The sequence below is a fragment of the Phlebotomus papatasi genome, chromosome 2, assembly GCF_024763615.1.
Source record: "Phlebotomus papatasi isolate M1 chromosome 2, Ppap_2.1, whole genome shotgun sequence".
Lineage (NCBI taxonomy): Eukaryota > Metazoa > Arthropoda > Insecta > Diptera > Psychodidae > Phlebotomus > Phlebotomus papatasi.
Window position 1 is genome coordinate 87,726,555 of NC_077223.1, and position 20,367 is coordinate 87,746,921.

The window sequence follows — 20,367 nt, forward strand, 5'->3', positions numbered from 1 at the left end:
GCAAAAGCATTCCACAACTCTCACTAACACTTGTTACCAACTTCATTGTGTTGTCGTATGGACATAGGACTGATATGCTGGCGAGAGTGTATTGGCTGTGATTGCGAGAGGATATTGGTGTTTTCTCTCACCAACACCACCAACTCAAGAGAAAGAGAAAGAGAAGGCCAACAGAGAGGAGAGATAAGCACACTCCTCGTGCTTGTCATTGGGAGAATGTGAAAGAATGAGAAGTGCCGTGTTCGATTGCGAGAGTACTCAACACAAAACCGAACAAGTCAGTGTCGGTTTGGACGCCGACTAGAACCTTTAGTTTCTTTCTCACCCGAAACTCGTCTCTATTGTCGCCTTCGTATCGATGCGGTGCGGGTCATTTCTTGTTATTTGCCAAACAACATTGCAATACTTTTATCACAACTCCACCCAAAAACCCTTGATAATCACAACTAACTAGTTTCTTTGATAATCCTACGGACAATCTCTAATAAAAATCTCTTAAAATCAAGTGAAAGATCCTTAATAAACATTCGAAAAAAACCTTATAAGACTATAAATATAAATGTGATTTAAGAAAAAAACATTTTATTTTCAAAGTTTGATGTCTAAAATTATTGTCACAAGTCACGACTGAATAACGTAGTTTCGTTATCCGGATTTGCGAAAAAAACACGAGGGAGTTGTGTAGAAAATCGAGAAAACCTGTGAGAGTGTTTACTGGAAATTTTTACCATCCACCCTCAACTGGTCCCCAAAACAGAACCAACAAGTTTTGCCTGATATTAAGTCCCGACTTTGGTCTACTAAAAACCACAAGGAACAAAGCCTAAGATTGTGGGTAGAATAAATCAACCAAGATCGAAGTCAACAATTAACGGTTTTGTTATTTTTATTACTGAATCACCAATAAATTTAATAAATAAACATTCATCCAATCTGACTTGCATGAAAGCGAGTTTAGCAAAGAATAAGACAGTGATGAAGGTGAAAAATGTGACAAATCAGCAATAATTTCTTAATGATTTTATATGTTTCATCGGGAAAAAATTGAAGTTGTGATAATGACAAAAGTGTTAAAGCGTAAAACATCCAGAAATCTGAGTGATTATCTCATGTGATTGCTGAACAGATTATGAAGATATCGAAAAAAATAATAATAATACTCGAAATTCAGTTGAAAACAACGATGAACTTCATTTCTCAATTTATAACTAATAATTCAATCAGTGAACTTAATAAATAAAATAGTAATATTGTCCTCAATTGCTGACCAAACTGAATATAAACTAATTGATATTTCTGCAACAATCACTAACCATAATACTATAAAATCGACTATCTTCCTTCCTAACAGCCCGAATATTTTAAAACTTAAAAAAAAACAAACAAAATATAATTACTAAAGTGCAGTGCTTGAAAACATTTTCAATTTTTCCCAAGCGAAACAACCTAACAGTAAGATATACTGAAAAGTTTAAAAGTACCTCAAATTAAAGCTTAAATAGCACAAAATTACTCCTACGAAAAGAAAATACCGTGGTAACTTATAATAGCAAAGAAATACAAAACTCTAAAAATATAATTAACCACACGATATTCTTCCATGCAAATTAAAACTTGGATAAACAGCAACGACGATATATATTTATTCGCAAAAAAAAACCAGCCAAATAATCAATTTTTCAAAATAAGCAATATATTTCGAACATCTTATGATATTTAACGGTTAAATTCGTTAAGTTCTTTCGTTCAATTATCCGTCAGAAAAGTGCGTCTCACACTATGTGCTTCTGTGAGGCAGCGAAAATTCAACGTGAAAAAGAAATTAATGAAAAAACAGCAGCAACAAAGTGTCTTAAGAAATTGGTGATATAGGAAAAAAAAAGAAGAAATAACACACAAACACATAAGATTAAAAAAAAAAACGAAAAAATCCCTATTAAGTCTCTTCAAGTGCGAGTGAAATTCCCAAATGTGCTAAACACGTTAATATAATTAAAACTTGATAATTGTTTTAGTAAGAAATAAAACATATATATTTGATAGGTTGACAGAAACCACGATAGTCGCGAGTTTTTATACATTTGTCGCGAAATAAGGTGTCACAAGCCACAAGATTAACAAAAAAAAATATAATTTAAAAGAATTATTCGTAGCTGAGACGTTGATTAGCTGAAAAATTTTTGTGCATTTCTTAGCGTCAACGATTTCAAAGCAAAGAAAAAAAACGTTAAGAACAGTGATAAAAGTGCATACACGTGTTCCAAGGAAGTCCGCCAAGTGGAGAGGAAGAAGCAAGACTTTCTCGCAGAAATCTCCAAGAAAGTTGTATGCAGATACCGATTTAACAGTGCGGAACGGATAAATTCCTGCAGGAGTGATACATTCCCATTGCAGTGGTAAGTACATTGAGCATAGCAAAATAAATGACTTTCCACTAGACCTTTTTTCGGTTGAATCCTGTGGATCATCCTCATCCTCCTTGCCATACAATAAGGGTCAGATTATACTGCAAATTTACACGTAATGAGGGTGGACTAATTACTTGCTCTTTTGCCGATACAGCAATAAAACTTTATACCGTCGCCCACCACTTTGTGCCAAATTTCACTCAAGCGCCATTTGTCCATATGCCTAAAACCCCTAAAACTATAAATCTGTCGCCCTATGGAATTTTTGAGTACATTTCCATACACCTCACACTTGAACAATTTCTCCCACAATTTGCCCAGAAGCTTCGATGGCCTATTTTTCCCATATACCTGGTGTTGGTCATTACCTGGGCGACTTTAGAGATTCCAAATAGGCATTATGATGAGCAATTTCCCTAAAGGTGATTTTGGAAACACAGAAGATACTATCGCATTCACTCTTCGTATTGAACTAACTTAATAAGAACGGAAGCAGATGAGTTTAGTTTTAGTTTTCAAGATGGTATACAGAAGATAAAAGCTTCTTGTTGTACCCAATAAAGTCCAGAAGTGTTATGATCAGTTGTATTAGAATTTGGACTTGGGCAAAACATTCCGAAGGCCTCACTTCATCTAATATAAAGCAACACAGCTTCAAAACGTGCTAACTGTTAAGCGGTCTTCATATTAGAGGTTTAACCCAACTCCCGAATGTCTCATAATCCTAAGTAACAAGCAATTAGGAGAATATAGACATAATTCGCACACAGTGAACCTTCAAAAGATGAGCATTTTCTCTTTGATTGCAAAGAGCTACCATATCTCATCTCGTATCATGAAGTTAATAATTATCCATCATAATGGTCAAGAAATGAAGTACCTAGGTCTCTGCAACCAAAGAGAAAATGCGAATCGTTTGAAGGTTTACTGTGTCGAATCATACCTATATTCCCCTACACTGTTTATTTAGAATCTAATGAATATTTTACCCTTAATATACAATTCAATTTAAAAAATTTCCAAAAGTCTTTACTGATAGGAATTTAGAAAGTTAAGCCATACAGCTAAACCTTGTGCCGAAAATACGCACCGGCTTGATCCTCGAGGATTTTATGATTACGGATTAGCCTTCTCTTAGAATAGCAATTTCTACACTAAGAAAAAACCTAAAAAATTAAAACAACTCTGTGGCAGAGTTGAATTAACTCAACGAACATCGATGTAATTGTTACTCTTTTTTTGTTGTAAATTTTAGTAAATAGAGTTGAAACAACTCTTTGTGCGAATTGAATTAATTCGTAGGATATCGATGTAATTATAACTAGTTTTCGATGTAAAATTTCATCTCGACTGAAGTATATGCTAAAGTGTTTTCATTTTAAGAATATACTTCAGTAAAAAAGAAATTCGTGTGACAAGGTTCATATGGAACATTAACTAGAAATATGCCTAACAGTGTTTCATTCACTGAGAAAAAAAGGAGGGTTCAATTTACTTTTTTTCCTCATAACTTTAACACTTTAAAGGTGTAAGAATATATCAGCATTTTTTAATGTTAATTTTACATCTTTTTAAGGGTAAAATTAACATGAAAAACGGTAACTTTAACCCCCAATACACCTAAAAAGGGTAATATTTACACCGATTTTGAATCAATACTGCAGGGTAAAATTAACATTTCCGGAATGTTATTTTAACTTTTTCGGATTTCTCTCACAGTGTTAAGACATGTGCGTGCATCATACATGATATTTCGCTCGGAACATATTGAACTTGAGGTCAGAAAATATTAATAAAAAAAATTATAAAATTAAAACAAAACATATAATTGAAAAACATATTCATTTTGGGATTTGAAAGTTATTTTAACTCTAAAAAAGACTTTTTTTTAACTCTTGAAACGAGTTATTTTAACTCTTAAAACGAGTTATTTTCAGTATCAAAAAGAGTTATTTACACTCTTTTGCCATGTAAATTTTAGGAAAAAAGTTAAAACAACTCTTCCGAATATTACACATAAATAGAAGTAAAATCAACTCTGAAATATTTAATCGAAAATCAGAACGAAAAAGAGTTAATCCAACATCGATTCGAGTAAGTTTTACTCGATTATTTTTCTGATTATTTTTCGAAAAGTATCCAAAAACACCCAAATTTAAGTTTTTTTTACTACTGGCGCTGATATCAGTAATCCTTGAAGATTTCACTGAATTTATAAGCTGAGCTTGATCCCTAAATTTTGACTTGATCTCTGAGTGTATCGACATTGACCCTTTGTTTTCGAGATGATCCCTAAGCCGATCCCTGTGTCTATATTGGGCTTTGGGACTGAAGCTTGTATTAGAATGTATCCCCAATTTTCTGTTCAGTTAGGAGGAAGTAGTGCACCTTTGAAATAGGACATTTTTCTCATATTTTAAAATGGAACTGAGCCCTATCATAATGTAATTTAGTTTTGCAATTGGTTTGTGGAGCTGAACTACATCGTGGTACGGTCCAGTTCCATTTAAAAATAGGTGGGAAAAGGCTTTTTTCAAAGGTTCTCAATTTTAAAATAACCCACTCCCCTCTATTTTTTTCATTCATTTTCAACCCCTTATCCCTGTCGGTGTCGTAGACCTAGAGGACCCAGGTTAGCAACTCACGTCTGTCGATCCACCGCTACTTCAGGAAGATATTCGCGGGCGACCCCAAGACGCTCCAAGGCAAGATACTGAATTTAATTCAACCACCTTGTCCTTGGTTTGCCCCTAAATCTATGCCTAGTTTTTGTAGGGAATATTTCTCTTTCCCATACAGTAGGTGCGGGTAAATTTGTCCTCTGTGGGTCAGAGGACTGCCGCTCTCCTATTCGTAAGCTTTTCCTTACTTCTAGAAGTTAAGGATGGTCTTTACCGATCTGATCTACCATGTCTGATCGGTGAGAACCGTTCTCCAATATTAGAATTAACACTAAACCTACCAAGATCCTTTCAAATTGACCGGTTTGAAATTAAAACATATTTGAACGGTAGAATGTCACTATAAAACTTTATGAATTTCTTAAAATATGCATGTAATATATTTTTCAGTGTTTAAATTTTAATTTTTTGCTCTTTTCCAAGACAAATTTGTTGAGTATCCTATCCTAACCGCGGTTTGTCATTTGATCGAAAAACGACCAAAAACGGTCGGTAGTTTTAGTGTTAAAGAAAAGTTCACGAGCAGTAAGGGATCAAAGTCACATGCGGAGGACAAAGTTATCCGCATAATTTATTTGGACCTTCCAGAATACGAAATCTTCCTTACATACTGATTTTTCCATTTTTTCTAGTTATTTTGTCCTAATTTCAGAGTTCTAAATCGAAAAATAAATTTGAATGACAAAACCAGTTTACAACTTGATACCAATTTTAAAGCAAAATTTAAGGGATCAAAGTTGCAATTACACCTTTTATGACTTCTTAACATAAAATAATATTTTTTATTGACATGAAAACACGTTTTTAAATTAAAATTCACATCTATATTATGCACTTCCAACACTTTATTTTTTATGATTTCACTTGAATATTCAAATGTTTAATAATTACTTTATTTATGACTTCATTTATTAATAATTAAATTTCCCTAATAGAATTGTGTGAGATATTTTCTTATAGATCTACTTTTGAAAGTTCTCCCTTTCAAAAGGTGCAATATTTTTGTTTCGACTGATTTAGAATATGAATCTGCAGCATAAAATAGCATAAATTCTATTTAGCTACCATGAATGACTCATTGTGAAAATATTCACCTGAAATCATGAAAAATATTTTCATAATTGCGGGAATTTTAACTTGATTTTCTAGTTTCTTTTCTATTTCCGTTTTCCTTTTTTCATATTAAAATTCACAAAGAATTGAAAAAAAAGGTTAAAGAAAGTAGTAAAAGAATCTGTCGACTGTATTCCATTTCAACTGATCAAAACTATTTATATGTCTTAATAATTGTTTTTTTTACTGCTGCCGAATTAACATGAAAATACATAAAAAAATCAAAATCATAGATTGTTTATGATGTTAAATTTTTTTAAAGGAAAAATTGCAGTTTAAAGAGAAATAATGTTATCTTTCCTAAGAAAAGATGCCAGCATAATGAAGGACTAGGAAAATTTCTTAAATTGAAAATTTTTAATTATTTATTTTTCTTCAAATACCTTTTCTTTTAAAACCATATAATCTTCTTCACATCAGGAACATTCTATTCTAATTGTAAAAAAAATTTACGGTAGATGCAGGTGATTTTGCACCCTTGCTTTTCGTAAGCTTTTCTTTAATTGTAGCACTTAAAGGCGATCTAAAGATCATCGTGCTCGAATTAAGTAATTATGAACTGCAAACCCTTGGCAAAGCCTTTTAGATATTATCCCTAACAGAGTTGACACTTTTGAAGAAAAAACTTGGAATAGAGTGAATAACATTGGAATACTTTATGAAAATTTTTGCTCTTCGACGATTTATAGGCTAACTGTAGCAAATTTCGGGCAGCTTGCAATTTCGGCCACTTCTTTAATTCCTCAAATCTCCATGAGCTTTTAGTTTTTTCATACATTAGAGATTACACAAGGCACAAAATAACAAAAAAAAAGTCACTAAAAAATAACAAAATATAGTCAAGGAACTATGAGAATCAAGGTGGCCGAAATATTACCCAAATCTATGTCAATATTTTTATTCATTTTAAAATGTATCATGAATGATTTTTAAGGAAAAGAAAGACTGTAAATTGTCTACAAGGTTCTAAAAAATATTTCTTAAAAAGAAGTAGCAAAAAATCAATTTGTATTAAAAGTATTAGGGTAAGTGTACCAAATTCCGGCCAGCTTACAATTCCGGCCACCTTTTTTGAACCTCGAATTTCCATGAATTTTTAGTTTTACGCACTCTAGAGATTATGCAATACAAAAGAATAACAAAAAATGTAGCTTCGACAAACGAGATAATGTGAAAAAGACATACACTGGTAAAAACGAGAGGGTCACCGAGGATTCTTTGAAAGGGTCACTGTTTTGGCACCTACTTATCTCCGGAATAAACGAATAAAAACAATGAAAAAGTCATCTTTCGTGTTCGCACAGATGAGAGTAATACGATAAGAGTAATAAATTTACGATAAAAGATAATCTATCGTGATAAATATTAATACAAAATTTCAAAATATTCAAGTGAACCTTTCAAAGGATCAATTATGATACATTTTTGTTGAAAAGGATCAATTTGACCCTTTTATTTTTACCAGTGTAGGAAGAATTCCCGAAGACCAAGGAACTATGAGAATGAAGGTGGCCGAAATAGGGCACCAAATGTCTACATTTTTGTTCATTTTAAAATGTATTAAGGGTATTAAGAATGATTCTAGAGTAAATAAAGACGATAAAGTGTCCACAAGATTCCAAGCAACACTCTTTAAAAAGAATTAACAAAAAAATTAATTTGTATTAAAAATATCACATATCAAACTTAGAACTTTGGCGCTTGCATGCATTATGCCGAAATTTGGTACATTTACCATATAGTTCAAACATAAAATTTTGACGCTTACATGCAACTATCCCGGAATTTAGTACAGTTACCTTACACCCAATTTTGTGCAGGAAAGCTAATTTTCCATAAGATTATAAATCAGAACCTGAATTTCTAAGTTCGGCAAATTAAAATCGATATTGATCTGATGACAAACGGATCTCTCTGAGTTAAAATTGAAATTCACTAAACCCAAACTGAAGCACTAAACAAAAACTTTCAGTTTTCTTTTACAAGATCTTAATAACTCCACCCTATAATTTTAATTCCTTATCAATTCAATTTATTCTCTCAAGAGATGTTCTGTAAATTTCAAACTCATTCAGTAAATGTTTCAATCAAAACCAAATGGTTTTGCAGATAAGGATTTTCAAACAACCTGAAGACAATTCTGCTTTATTATTGCGACTTTTTCTTCCCAAAAAAAAAAAATAAAACGGAATTCTCTAAATTGATCCTAAAATGCTTCAAAAATCATTCAGGCTATCAGTATATTAAATGAACCGTTTTCTTAATTTGAATACCACCCAACGTTTTTCATCTGAGAATTTATCAATTTAGTCTGTCAAAAAACTGCATATTTTATTGAGGTATATTTTTTGTCTCGAAAGAGAGAGAATTAAGCCATATTTGAGAGTGTTATAATCTGCGGAATTGTATGTGGGTGGACTTTAAAATCATTCAGAAGCCCTCAAAATTTCAATCAATCACCTCCAACCGACGCAATTGGTGGATAATTAAAATTTTACCTGTCTTACGTTGCATGCAATTTTAAGTGCATATAATTTTTAAAAGAGTGTTTTTCCTATTGTTGAAATGCCTATTTTGCTTAATAGGTCACAGTCATAATTTGTCAAGAAATTCTCAATTTTTTTTTTAGCACCATGGGTGTTTTATGAATCGATTTTCGATGACAGTGCATGGGAGAAGTGTAGACGCGGGGGCGATTTCACAATTCTGTGTGACTTTTTGACGCATGTTGACGCAGCAAATAGAGTATTAAAGAAAGACGAAAGAAAAAAATGAAGATAATTCATAGAGAAGTTCCAAATATATTCAAATTCAATCCAAATACATCGATCTCATGAGACAGTCTGAAAATGGAATAATATTTGCTCTCTAACAATTTGCTTTATTGCTGCCATAGTTAACTTCTTCACCTTTGCGGGAGGTGGACAGTGGATTTTGTATTTTTTTTTGGTAGATTTTTTTTCTGGTCAGAAAGAATCTCACCATTTGTCACTCTGTTTAATGAGTGACATCACAATCGCGGGAAAATCAGCCAATAATTCCAATAATTAAAGAGCATGGTGCTTGATTAGTCAGCATGTTTTTTTTTTAATTCTTCCACGGGTATTTTTTTTTATTTACCTATCTTCACATAAAAATTAATTCCGATTAATTTTATATCGGAGGTATAGCTTGTGAAAAAAATTATGTGAGAGCCGGCGGGTGGCTGTTTTTCATATTCATTCCTTCGTTGAAGTCTTTCATATAAATTGAAATAAATTCTTGCTGACTGTGCCGTCTTACAAATCACACCGAAAGTCTCTCGAGGATCGTCAATTTACATCAAAAAAACCACCCGCATATTTGTTTACTTCTTCAGTTTTTTTCTTTCTTCAGCTTTAGTCAATTCACACAGAAATTCCAACCAATTGTGGAAGAATATTTCAGCCGGAGATGACACAGAAATATTCTGCACGCGGTGCTAAATGGCCAACCGCTAAAAGCCACAGAAATGCTCATTGAGGCCTCATGAGGTCGATATTGTTGATGAAAATCACATTTTCAATCAATACTCATTATTTACAACGCATAAAATTGTGGTTGGGAATATAATTTCTGCAGTGCGACAACTTTTTTTTTATATCAACACTCTTTATTAACTCCCTCTGTTTCAATTTGGACCATTGGAATCGGTCAGTTGGAAAAATTATGCATATTTAGTGCGCGTGTGAATTGCCGAGCAATTAATGTACAAATTAGATTTACTCTTCGGGATTAACCCCTGGGAATTGTGCTGAGGAAACAGCGTGGAAAATTGGTAGGAGCTCTAGGAAGTTTGCGTGAAAGAGATAATGGTAGAGAGGTTTAAAATTCAAGCAAATGCGAACAATTTGTACGTTTTGTAAAGCGATATTACTCCTCAAGTTGTACAAACACTTTCACTAATGAAACCCTAACTGTGCTGTGCATGTGCTATGCTTATGCTAATTTGACAACTTTGAAAAGGTATTTTGTAATGCTACATTTACGACATGTAAATGTAGCATTACATGTCGCAAATGTGGTAGTTCGAAAATACCAACTGATTTCTTTGCGGTTACACTGTTCTAAAGGTTTTAAAGCTATGTCATTTCTATGTCTTTTTGACAATAATTATAAAATCTGTTATACAGTTTGTGAAGAAGGCCATATGGAAAGAACGCTGCTGTGATTTACCTATGAGAAGAATGATTACAAAGCATGAGGATCTCATCCTCAACTACTTCCTTGTCAAATATAGCATGAGATACCTGTCAAATTTACATTAATTTAGAGATGTGGCGAGAAAGAACAATATTTGATGCCTTTCTCCTTTTTATACTTCACACTTCACTCATTAAGAAAAAAATTACATAATTAATTCAATTAGGATATGTTCTGAGGAACGATTTAGAAGGTATTTTATAATTAAAGATCGAGAATGGCGAAAAATTACATAGCGCGTGTCGCGGTGTGGCCAGAAGAAAGATTTGACAACATACAACGTGAAGTTAGTTAGAAGTCAGATTCCAGTCACAAGAAGGAGAATTCTGTATAACAGTATGACAATATCATATGACAATTTTTCGTCGTAGAATTAAGGATTAAGACAACATGAAAGCCCAGGGAGCACTGAATGGCCATTGCAAACAGCTCTATGAAGCTTTTAGTAACATATGTGAATTGGATTTACGATTAATTATTCCGAATGTATCACATAAAAAGATTTGAATTTGTCATATGGTATTATAATACTACTACAGATTTCCCAAACAGATGTCGTCAAAGATCTTGGGGTTAGTTCAAAGAAATGTAATTTTTTTTATGAGTGATCGTAAACGCCCCGTTCATTACAGATCCTGATCGCAGATCTGTTATACACTTTGTTAAGGTTGCTAGATATAATCATCCATAGAGACACAGTCTACAAACTAATGCCTTATTAGGTAATAAAAAAATATAATACTGTGTCATGTCATATATATATTATTCCTATGCTTACTTGGACAAACGAACTGTTATACGATTTGTTGGAACTCATATACTAGGTAGGAAATTTTCTGATCACATATACCAAAAGGTAATAAAATAAAGAAAGGTACTAATTTACTGGTAATATAGAAGTGAATAAGTAAAGCCCCAAACAACCCTACGGCTTAAGCCGAAATTTTTATAATACTTACGCTAAGCGATCTTTTAACCAATTGTCAGGGCTGTTCAGGTATATTTTAATGCAATATTCAGTAATTTGTACCACCTCTGTCCCAAAAACAAAGTTGTACATGTGGGGAAAAATTAGGATTAAGAAATGATTTCTAGGAATTCATTTATTATTGATAAAAATTTTTAATATATTCATACATGTGGCATTTGAAGAACATTAAACATTTACTTACATTAAAAGGTATTTCATAAAATTGTTCCCAAACCTACGTTTTTTTTTTGGTACAGAGGGAGTATGTAATTTCTCTTCTTGTTAACAAGATAATCCGTTATAGATTAGGTTAAAACTGTTCTAATGGCTAAAAGTTGTTTATAAGAGCATGACATTATGATTAGTGTTAACTTTAAAACATAAATTCTGGAAATAGTCGAAAAGTTCATTTCTAGAAAGATTTAATTATGGATTAACGCGAGAAATGTCTGTATCAAAAATCAAAAACTTTAGAACAAAGAACCATATTTTTTTTTAAGGAATACTTTTCTGATAAATACCAGACTAGCTGAATCTTGAAGAATAACATCTCAACACTTTTTTAACATTATAGTATCATTTTGAGATTATCTCGTCCTTAAAAGGTCAAAGACGAGAGACGGCTTAATGTAACTATAATCAAAATAATGATAGTATCACATTCCTGTCCGTTCTAAGTCATCTCTCAGCTTAAGTCGTAAGTTTAGCGGTCTTCAGAATAGAGGTTTAGCCCAGTTCCCATAGGTCTCAGAATCCTAAATTGCAACCAATTTCATTGCTTTTTCAGAATCTAATAGATCATACGTTCTTAATAATCCAAACCTAAGTTAAATTTTCCAAATTATCTTGACTTAGATCTGAAACCCGTATATGTCTAGTAAGAGGATTTGTCTAACCAGATACAGTGAGAATGTCAAGTCATTTGGATAAAAATTACTCGACTTCGGTTGCGAGCCGCAGAGTTCCTTAAAGAAATGGACAGTCAGTTCGCGCACTGCTACGCCGTCATTTTATATTTAAAATTTAAATTAAAAATATTTTTGTATCCCTCAGGATATATGTAATAATCCCTGAAAATTCCATATTACTCGATTCACTAGCAAAGTCACAAAAAATTCAAAAAAAAACTTGTTAATTTTATATGTTCAATTCGGTATAACCCCTTAATGAACGAATTTAAATTCAACGACCGTTATTGGGAGATATTATATGATCAATAAAAGAGTATACTTCGGATGTTCGATATCTAAACTGTTCTAACATTCATTCTAATATCTTATTAGGTGAGATTCTTAACAATCTCACCTACTATAATCCTAACAAAATTTCATGTCCTCCGATCGCGCTCAAACTTGGCCAAAATGTGTTTCGCCACTTTCTGATCACGAATATATGGGGGGCTAAGTTACGTTCCCGGCCGGCCGGCCGGCCGCTCTTTGGAGCTTAATAGCTCCTAAACTAAAAAAGATATCGACTTGCGGTTTTCGGCAAAGGTTAAATATCGTATGAAAATTGCAACATGGTGCATTGACCCCCCACCCCCCACCCCTCCTTCCGCCATTTTGAAGACCCCCCTTTTTTTGTTTTCTCAATAGCTCCGCCCCTATGGCATTCAGCGGACTCAAATTTTAGTATGTTATAGCTGGGCCTTAGAGCTTTCCATCAATACCAAACTTAAGGTCCCCCGACCCCCCTGACCCGAGCTATAAGGGTCCAAAAAAAATTTCTTAAAATGGCCATAACTCCGGTTCTAATTGTCAGAATTTAAAAAATGAGGGCTTTTTGGAAAGCTCTCGTGAAATGCCACTTCCTCTTCTAACATCGCAAGTTCATAAAACCACCGCTAGGGGCGCTATTATTAAAAAGAAAATTTTTAAATCTTAAAAGTTAAATAACTCAAAAATTCCTTATGCAATCGGGCTGAAAATTTAGTATGTTGTAGCCGTTGATTATACCTATCAAACAAAAAAAAACCTTAAGTCGATCTAAAACCCCTGACCCGAGCTATAAGGGGTCAAAGTTCGAACATTGACCGGCCTCTATCTCCGGTTCTAATTAACATATCGACATAAATTTTACCTTTTTGGTTTCGTCTCGATGAGCACTTTCAGATGAAAGTTCAAAAAGTCACCACAGGTGGCGCTGTGATAGCGTCAAAATTCATCGAAATTCAAAGACATTTTTCTCAAAAACGGCATTGTGCAAGTTAATGAAATTTTAGTATGTTGTAGTCCAGTCTAGGACGTTTCCAAAATGGTGCGTATGTGCGCTGTGGTTAAAACAGAACCGGAGATATGAGGGGTCAAAGTTCACAAAATTCAAAAAATCATATCTCCGGTTCTATGTGACCGATTTTGATGAATGAGGGCTTAAACGAAAGGTCTCACTAAATGCTACAACTTTCTAGAATATTTGAACTTCGTGGGACCAACACCAGGGGCGCCACAGTCGAAAAACCAATTTCAATATCACATAACCTCAATTATCTCGACTGTCGCTGAACCGATTTTGATGATTACTTCGACATAATTGTAGAGGACATTTGTCTCTACATTTCGTCCATACATCATTTTCCGCTCAGATTACGCTATCACTCCGATTTTGCCGTTTAAGTGTGAAAAAATTGATTTTTTCCATAATAACGCTTTGAAATCACTCAGATGCCAATTTGACTGCCTCTACTCCACCAAGACACTTAAAATAGGGTTTTAAATTGAAAGTCCCGCAAAATACAACAATTCTTTGATTTAGTTGAAGTTCAACAAATGACTACTTGGGGCACTCTGGATGAAAAAACAAGTTAAGAAACAAAAAACCTCGATTATCTTGGCTTCTGAGTAATCGATGAGATCATGTTCTATGGAAAAATTATAGAAAACAGTCTGGTCTACATTTCACCCATATATCACTTTTCTGTCAGTTCATCCAAATCCTTGATATTTTGGTTTAAATACAAAATTTGCATAATTTCACGAATTTTATTCAAAATAACTGAATGGCGTCTCCCAACTTCAGCTCTAAATCGAATTTGCATGCACTCCGAGTTAGCTCACGTTAAGAATCTCACCTACATAAGCCGGTTAGGATTATCTGTCCCTTTTTATAATAGTTCTTTTTCTTAACCTTTATTTAGTATTCCTTTCTATAAAAAAAGAACTAGCAGATTTAAGAGATTGAACGATTGTTGATGGAAGCAACGAATTTGCAAAAGACTTCTTTTTATCGGAGGAATTGATCGTTTAGAATTTTCTGTCAATGTTAAAATGTCTTAAGTTAAACCAAGCTACTTTAAATTCAAAGTGGTTTTGTTTTTGGACACGAAGAAGTAGATTCGGGCACCCAATATTAAAAGCATTCCTCAGATGATCTGCATCCATTTTCTGTATTATAATTTTATTACTTCCTTCCCACCTTTCCTGGCCACAAAATATGCAACAGAAGCCACAAATTTTCTCTGCAACAGCAACTGCCCCGTGCAAGGTTTAATGTTCTTCCACAGGAATTGTTAATTGGCACTCAAATTCTACAGGAGTGCAATTAATTCACGATTTATGGGTGTAACAATTGTTCGTGAGTGCGTGCGCGATGTGCGAGGGAACTTTTTCGCGGACTGACCGCAAAAGTGTCAAAAGTATTATGTTCTTGGGAGTTGCAGAATGTTGCATAAAAGGGCACCATGGGTGCTAGAGTGAGAAAGGTGGATCAAAGTGATGCTTGTTTATTAAACACCACAACATTTTGCACATTAAATTTTTAACACTCAATATTCAATAAACACCTGAGCACAGGTGAGACAGAGAGAGTGTACGTTAAAATTGACTTTTATTGTGAGATTGCGTGCCTGATTTATTTGTATAAAAAATAATATACGATTATATAAAATATAAAATTATAGGACGTTGGTTTTTTAGTCTCTATATTCCATCTCTCATGGTGTTTCTGTTTATTGCAATACACGGAAAAAAATTGTTGACTGTTATACAGAGTTTTTGCATAGTTAGCATATTAATTTTAGACAATTGTGTAGATTTTGTACATTAACACACAAACGTATAAATTATAGAATTTAACTGAAGTTATCCGATAAATTTTGAAAATTTAAAATTGAGAACAGTTGCCAGCGCCACTTGCGGGAGAAGACAGTGCCCTCAAGCGGATAAATAAACGGACAGTTTAAGTTCAATCAATCTCAGATTGAGTATTTATTTTTATTTAATAGTGAGGTCTTACGATCATCGATTAGAGGTCCTGCGCATAAATATCTTTGACCTATTCCTTTTCTATCAAATTTATTCTCGAGGATTAGCCTGAGTCTATCTAGGCCCTCAGACGATGTAAGAATTAATCAATGAATACCATTCTAATAATTTCTAACTGTGTACTTGGCCTCTCGTACAATCATCAAAGGTGCTGCTTCCTTGGATATATCACTTTTCCGCCGTTAGTACAGTTTCTTTGGGAACTTGTGTGTGCAAAGGAGGAGAAAGGGTTAAAGGGTTTCCAATTGCGTGCCTTATGATTAACAACCTCACACGGCACCAGAAATTCAAACCTCCTACAAATGGTGTGAATGCAGCACAAGGAAATTGTTACACACACGAAAATGCCGTTGCTCAGGTGTTAAATTTGAAATTAAGAAAAGAAAATCAACCTTTTTTGTCGCTGTCTTCGGAGGAGAAACATACAGAATCTCATGTTTGATACAAGAAATGTATGCTCAAAGGTACTGTGAGTGAGAGGTGATCAAAGTAAAAAGAAAGAATTCTCCTTTTTTTTGCGGCTGACTCGAGAAAGAAACCCGCTGAGGTATCTCTTGGGCCTTATATATCTTGTGTCACGCATCCGGTGTGGGTGCTGCATTCCACTGAAAAACCACTTGCTCTCCTCTAAAATAATAATACGAAAAAAAAGAATCCCCTCTTACATTTAGCAACTAATATAAAATTACCAGCACGATTAAATGCGCTCTCACCGGTGCTGGACTTTCCGCACACCAAATTGCCCCGAAGCGTCTCATTCGTGTTTCTCGAGTGGCTGTGAAAAATTTCGAAAAATTTCTATGTCCCTCTATTTTCTCCGTTTATTCTTAATTGCTTACATCGGCAAAAAATTCTTGTCCAGTCTGTCTCGCCATCTCTTCGACCTTACACAGTGTGGGATGTTTACAGATTCATCTCCAGATCGCAATTAAATCCAAAGAAAGTGCGAGATATAGGGGCCTACAGTACTGTTCTAACGTATAACAGTCTGCACAATTTATATTCATACTTTATACTTTGTGAGATATTACTAGCTCCATCTTTAAATTCATTATTAATTGCACTGTAAATATGACGAATAGTAAAATACAGTACTGTTCTAATTTAGTACAGTGTAGACGAAAATACGATTCGTACTTCGCTTTAAAGTATTTTTTTGGATATCAATTTTTAATACCCTGATTAATAGAATGGTAGCAATACACAAATATGAAAAGATTTCAGAAAATGGTTATAAAACTCAAAGGTTTTGATTTGTTCCAATTTAGAACAGTCTAGGGGAAACTATAATCTTTAGAATCATGTTGAGACTCTGAACTCCCAGTTAGTTCTTCTTTTATTTCTTTTCGACATTTTGGAAAGAGTCTGAAGAGGAGAAGTCTCAGGACAAAACCCTGCATTTCCGTTCTTGAATATAATTTGATCTAGTACTGTTCTAATTTAGAAAACATTGCGATTTAGGGGAAAGCGCGCTATCTTCGGACTATTTATGCTTCGGACAATTCATTTTTCTCAAAGTGTTATAAATGAATTTGGCCCATTATAATATTATATTTCAATAGCTAGTCCAATGTCTCAAATTTTCAGAAAAGAGCTATGGGTGAAATCCATAAGGTACATAGAGAAAAATTGAATTGTCCTTGAGTCGTCCGAAGGTAGCGCGCTTTCCTCTAGTAGTTTCAATGATTTCTTGAGGTTTTTCAAATTTCAGAATCAGAATCAGCAAATACAAAGTTCTAAAGCAATTTTTTTAAATCTTATTTTGATAATCTAGACTTTCGCCAAGTTTATTCTACTTAAACTCAATGTCTACACTGTACTACATCTTCTACAGATATCATAAGCTAGTATTTAAGGATTTGAATAAATAACTTAATTGGATTTCACAATTTAGGCCAAAAGATTTTGCAATCAATACTTTATCAGTTTTGGTTGGATTTGCAAATACTACAAAGATCCAGTACTGTTCTAATTTAGAACACTTTGTCCAACTTTGCAGTAAGAGTTTTCTTTCGAGTTTATTAAGTTCAGAATTAATTATTTTGTGCTAGGAAGAATATATTTGAACTAAGATTCGGTAAAATTAAACTGAAAAACTAATGTTTGTTAAAAAGTAAAAGTAATGTCTACGTCTACACTGTTATACAAATATTATGGTTCAGGATACTTGGGTATTTGACTAGAAAATTTCTAAATTGGAATTTGTTATGTCATGTTGCAATGTCGTATATCTCATGTTGCAAAAATCTGCTGGATTTAGTTTGCCCAGGAGCACCTTCCCCGCCATGTAGATGCTTCTTCCGTGCTCCCGGAGTTTTTGGGTATGTTGTATGGAGCAATGTGATCAATGCCTAATCGCCTTTGGAAGAATTTGTCCAAAACGGTTAAATGAACTCACTTTTCGTCGTCGTCCAAGTTGATTCCTCCGTGAAATACCTTCTTTCCTGTCTTTAGACACACGTGAATAGTTTTCATCCAAGAATCTTCACTAATCGCTCCTCAATAGCAGACTTCGAAAAGTTCTATAGGACGATTAGAAGATGGTGTATGAGTGGCAAAAAAAAATCCGATAAAAACGATGTGTTGGAGTCCGTTAAATTGGAATGAAGAGAAAAAAATCCCAAGTCTGTTTCCATTTGAATATGATTAAGATGCTATAATTCACAATTATTAATATTTTCCCGCTCATTCGTTTTTTTTTCGCACTCCATCTGCCAAATGTAACGGCGGATTTTTGTTGAATTCAATCGTAAAAATCTCAATGAGTTGATTTCAATGGAAACGCCCTCGCAAGATCTTTTGCCTGGGAAGAATCATTTTGGGTTGATAATGAAGAAGTTGCATGTGAACAAAAAAAAATTGCGTTTTGTCCATATTGGACTAAATTGCTTCGACGAATCTCATGACAATTTGCCGCCACAATTAATTATGCCAAACATTTTTATTAATAATATATTCAAGAGTGTGGCCTTTTCCCTCCGGTTGACCACTGTCTTTTTGGGAGATGAGATCGCGAAGGCGATGAGAAAAGTCCATTAAGAAAGCTCTTTTCTACGAATGATATGTTTTGTGTGGTGACGGAAATGAGATGGGGAGATCACAATTTGTAGATCAATAATTAAATTCGAGTCAATGATTAGTTGGGAAGATGTTTTTCTTATGTTTTCTCTTCACTCTATTTCACTGTTATCTCTCCCTTTTGCCTCGTTCCAAAATCGTAAGATGTGCGACTGAGACGACAAAATCGCTATCACATGGAATATTTGAAACATTTTGTCTGTGCGTCATTTTTCCCCCTCATCTATCTGTCTCATTCCATCGCGCATTGTTGTTAAATATGTAGTGTTGTGGGAAAGATCAGCGGGAATATACAATGATATGAAAAAAAAGATTGAAAAAGAAAATTGAGAGGAGTAGGGGAAGTGCTTATAATTTTGGACAGTCTGCATATAAGCATCGATATCCTAAGTTTGAAGTGCCATATTTTCAATACTAATTGACTTTTCTTGTTACTCTCTTTTCAGAAGGATTGTTTAGAAACTTGGCAAGCTATTTATCATCTCATTTTTACTAAAATTAGTTTTAATACGTTTAAAAATGAATTGATATGTAGAGGTGAATTTGACTCTTATTTTGGACAACTTGGTTATTAATTTTTACAACTTATCTGTAAATTTGGACAGATAATCCGCCTCAATAGGATGCCCATTGTTCTTCATTTTATGAACCAATCTTATTAAGTCCTCTTCCTGGTCATGTAAGGGAAACGTGGAATGTCACAAGAAGCCCAGAAACTTTCCATATCATTCATCAAAGTGAGTTGACTTCGGTACTCCAAGTACGTGCGGATTCGCTCATTCCCTGCCCTTTCCGGGAGCCCTTCAAGGCATTTCTCACTGCATCTCTTTCGTAGAGATGATGCTCCTTCATTTCTCCAGGCATTTGTCCAACCTAGTCATCACAAAAGCTAAAACTTCACGAAATTTCGTGAGAAAAACACCTGTCCAAAATAAGAATCATCACCTCACTGGTGAATGTCTTAAAAAAATTCCCATTTTTCACACGAAAAATATAATTCACAAGGCAAATCTCACTTCAGGTCAAATGTACAAATCATCAGTAACGTGAATCAACACAATATTCAATGAATATTCAATAATATCACTTAAAAACAGCGAACAAACTTTGTTAGTACTTCACCAAAACTAAATAAGACTGAAGTAAACACGAAGTTCTGTCATATTTCTCGTAAGCAATTGCTCACACTGAATTTTCAACAAAGCAATTTCAACTCAAATCATATTCAAATTTTAACGTATTTAGTGTTAAAATATTCCAAAAAGAACAAATATTTAGATAGAATTCATTATTCATCAAATATTGGAATAAAAATCCATCATTTTAATCAATTTATTTTTAGTGTCCAACGTTATCCTCAAAGTGTCCAAAATAAGAAACTGGACAAAATTAGAAGCATTTCCCCTATAAGCAAAAGAATATAAAAAAAAGAAGATCAAACTGCCCGGCGCGGAAGATGGAAGAAGTAGCAACCGGAGAAACGATCGTCGATGGATCGATTATTCGATTGCTGGTGTTTCATTTTTTTTACCTTCTTTTCTCATTTTTTTTAACTGTACGTACATCTGTGTTTATGCACACGGAAAAACATTACGAAATTTTGAAGTATCTTCCAATGAAAGTAGGAAATATCTCAA

General features: G+C 33.8%; 1 protein-coding gene across 5 annotated transcripts in view; it reads left to right on the plus strand.

Moving 5' to 3' along the window:
• Window positions 1-210: 210 nt before the first annotated feature.
• The window catches only part of LOC129804916 (zinc finger protein 236), a 108,247-nt gene continuing 88,090 nt past the window's right edge, over window positions 211-20,367 (plus strand). For 3 of the 5 annotated variants that reach the window (XM_055852696.1, XM_055852695.1, XM_055852698.1), the window contains exon 1: window positions 276-2,396. The gene's annotated coding sequence lies outside the window, so the exon portion shown is untranslated. Of the gene's footprint in view, window positions 2,397-20,367 lie in introns of all 5 variants that reach the window. The other 2 variants (XM_055852700.1, XM_055852694.1) reach the window with 2 other exon arrangements.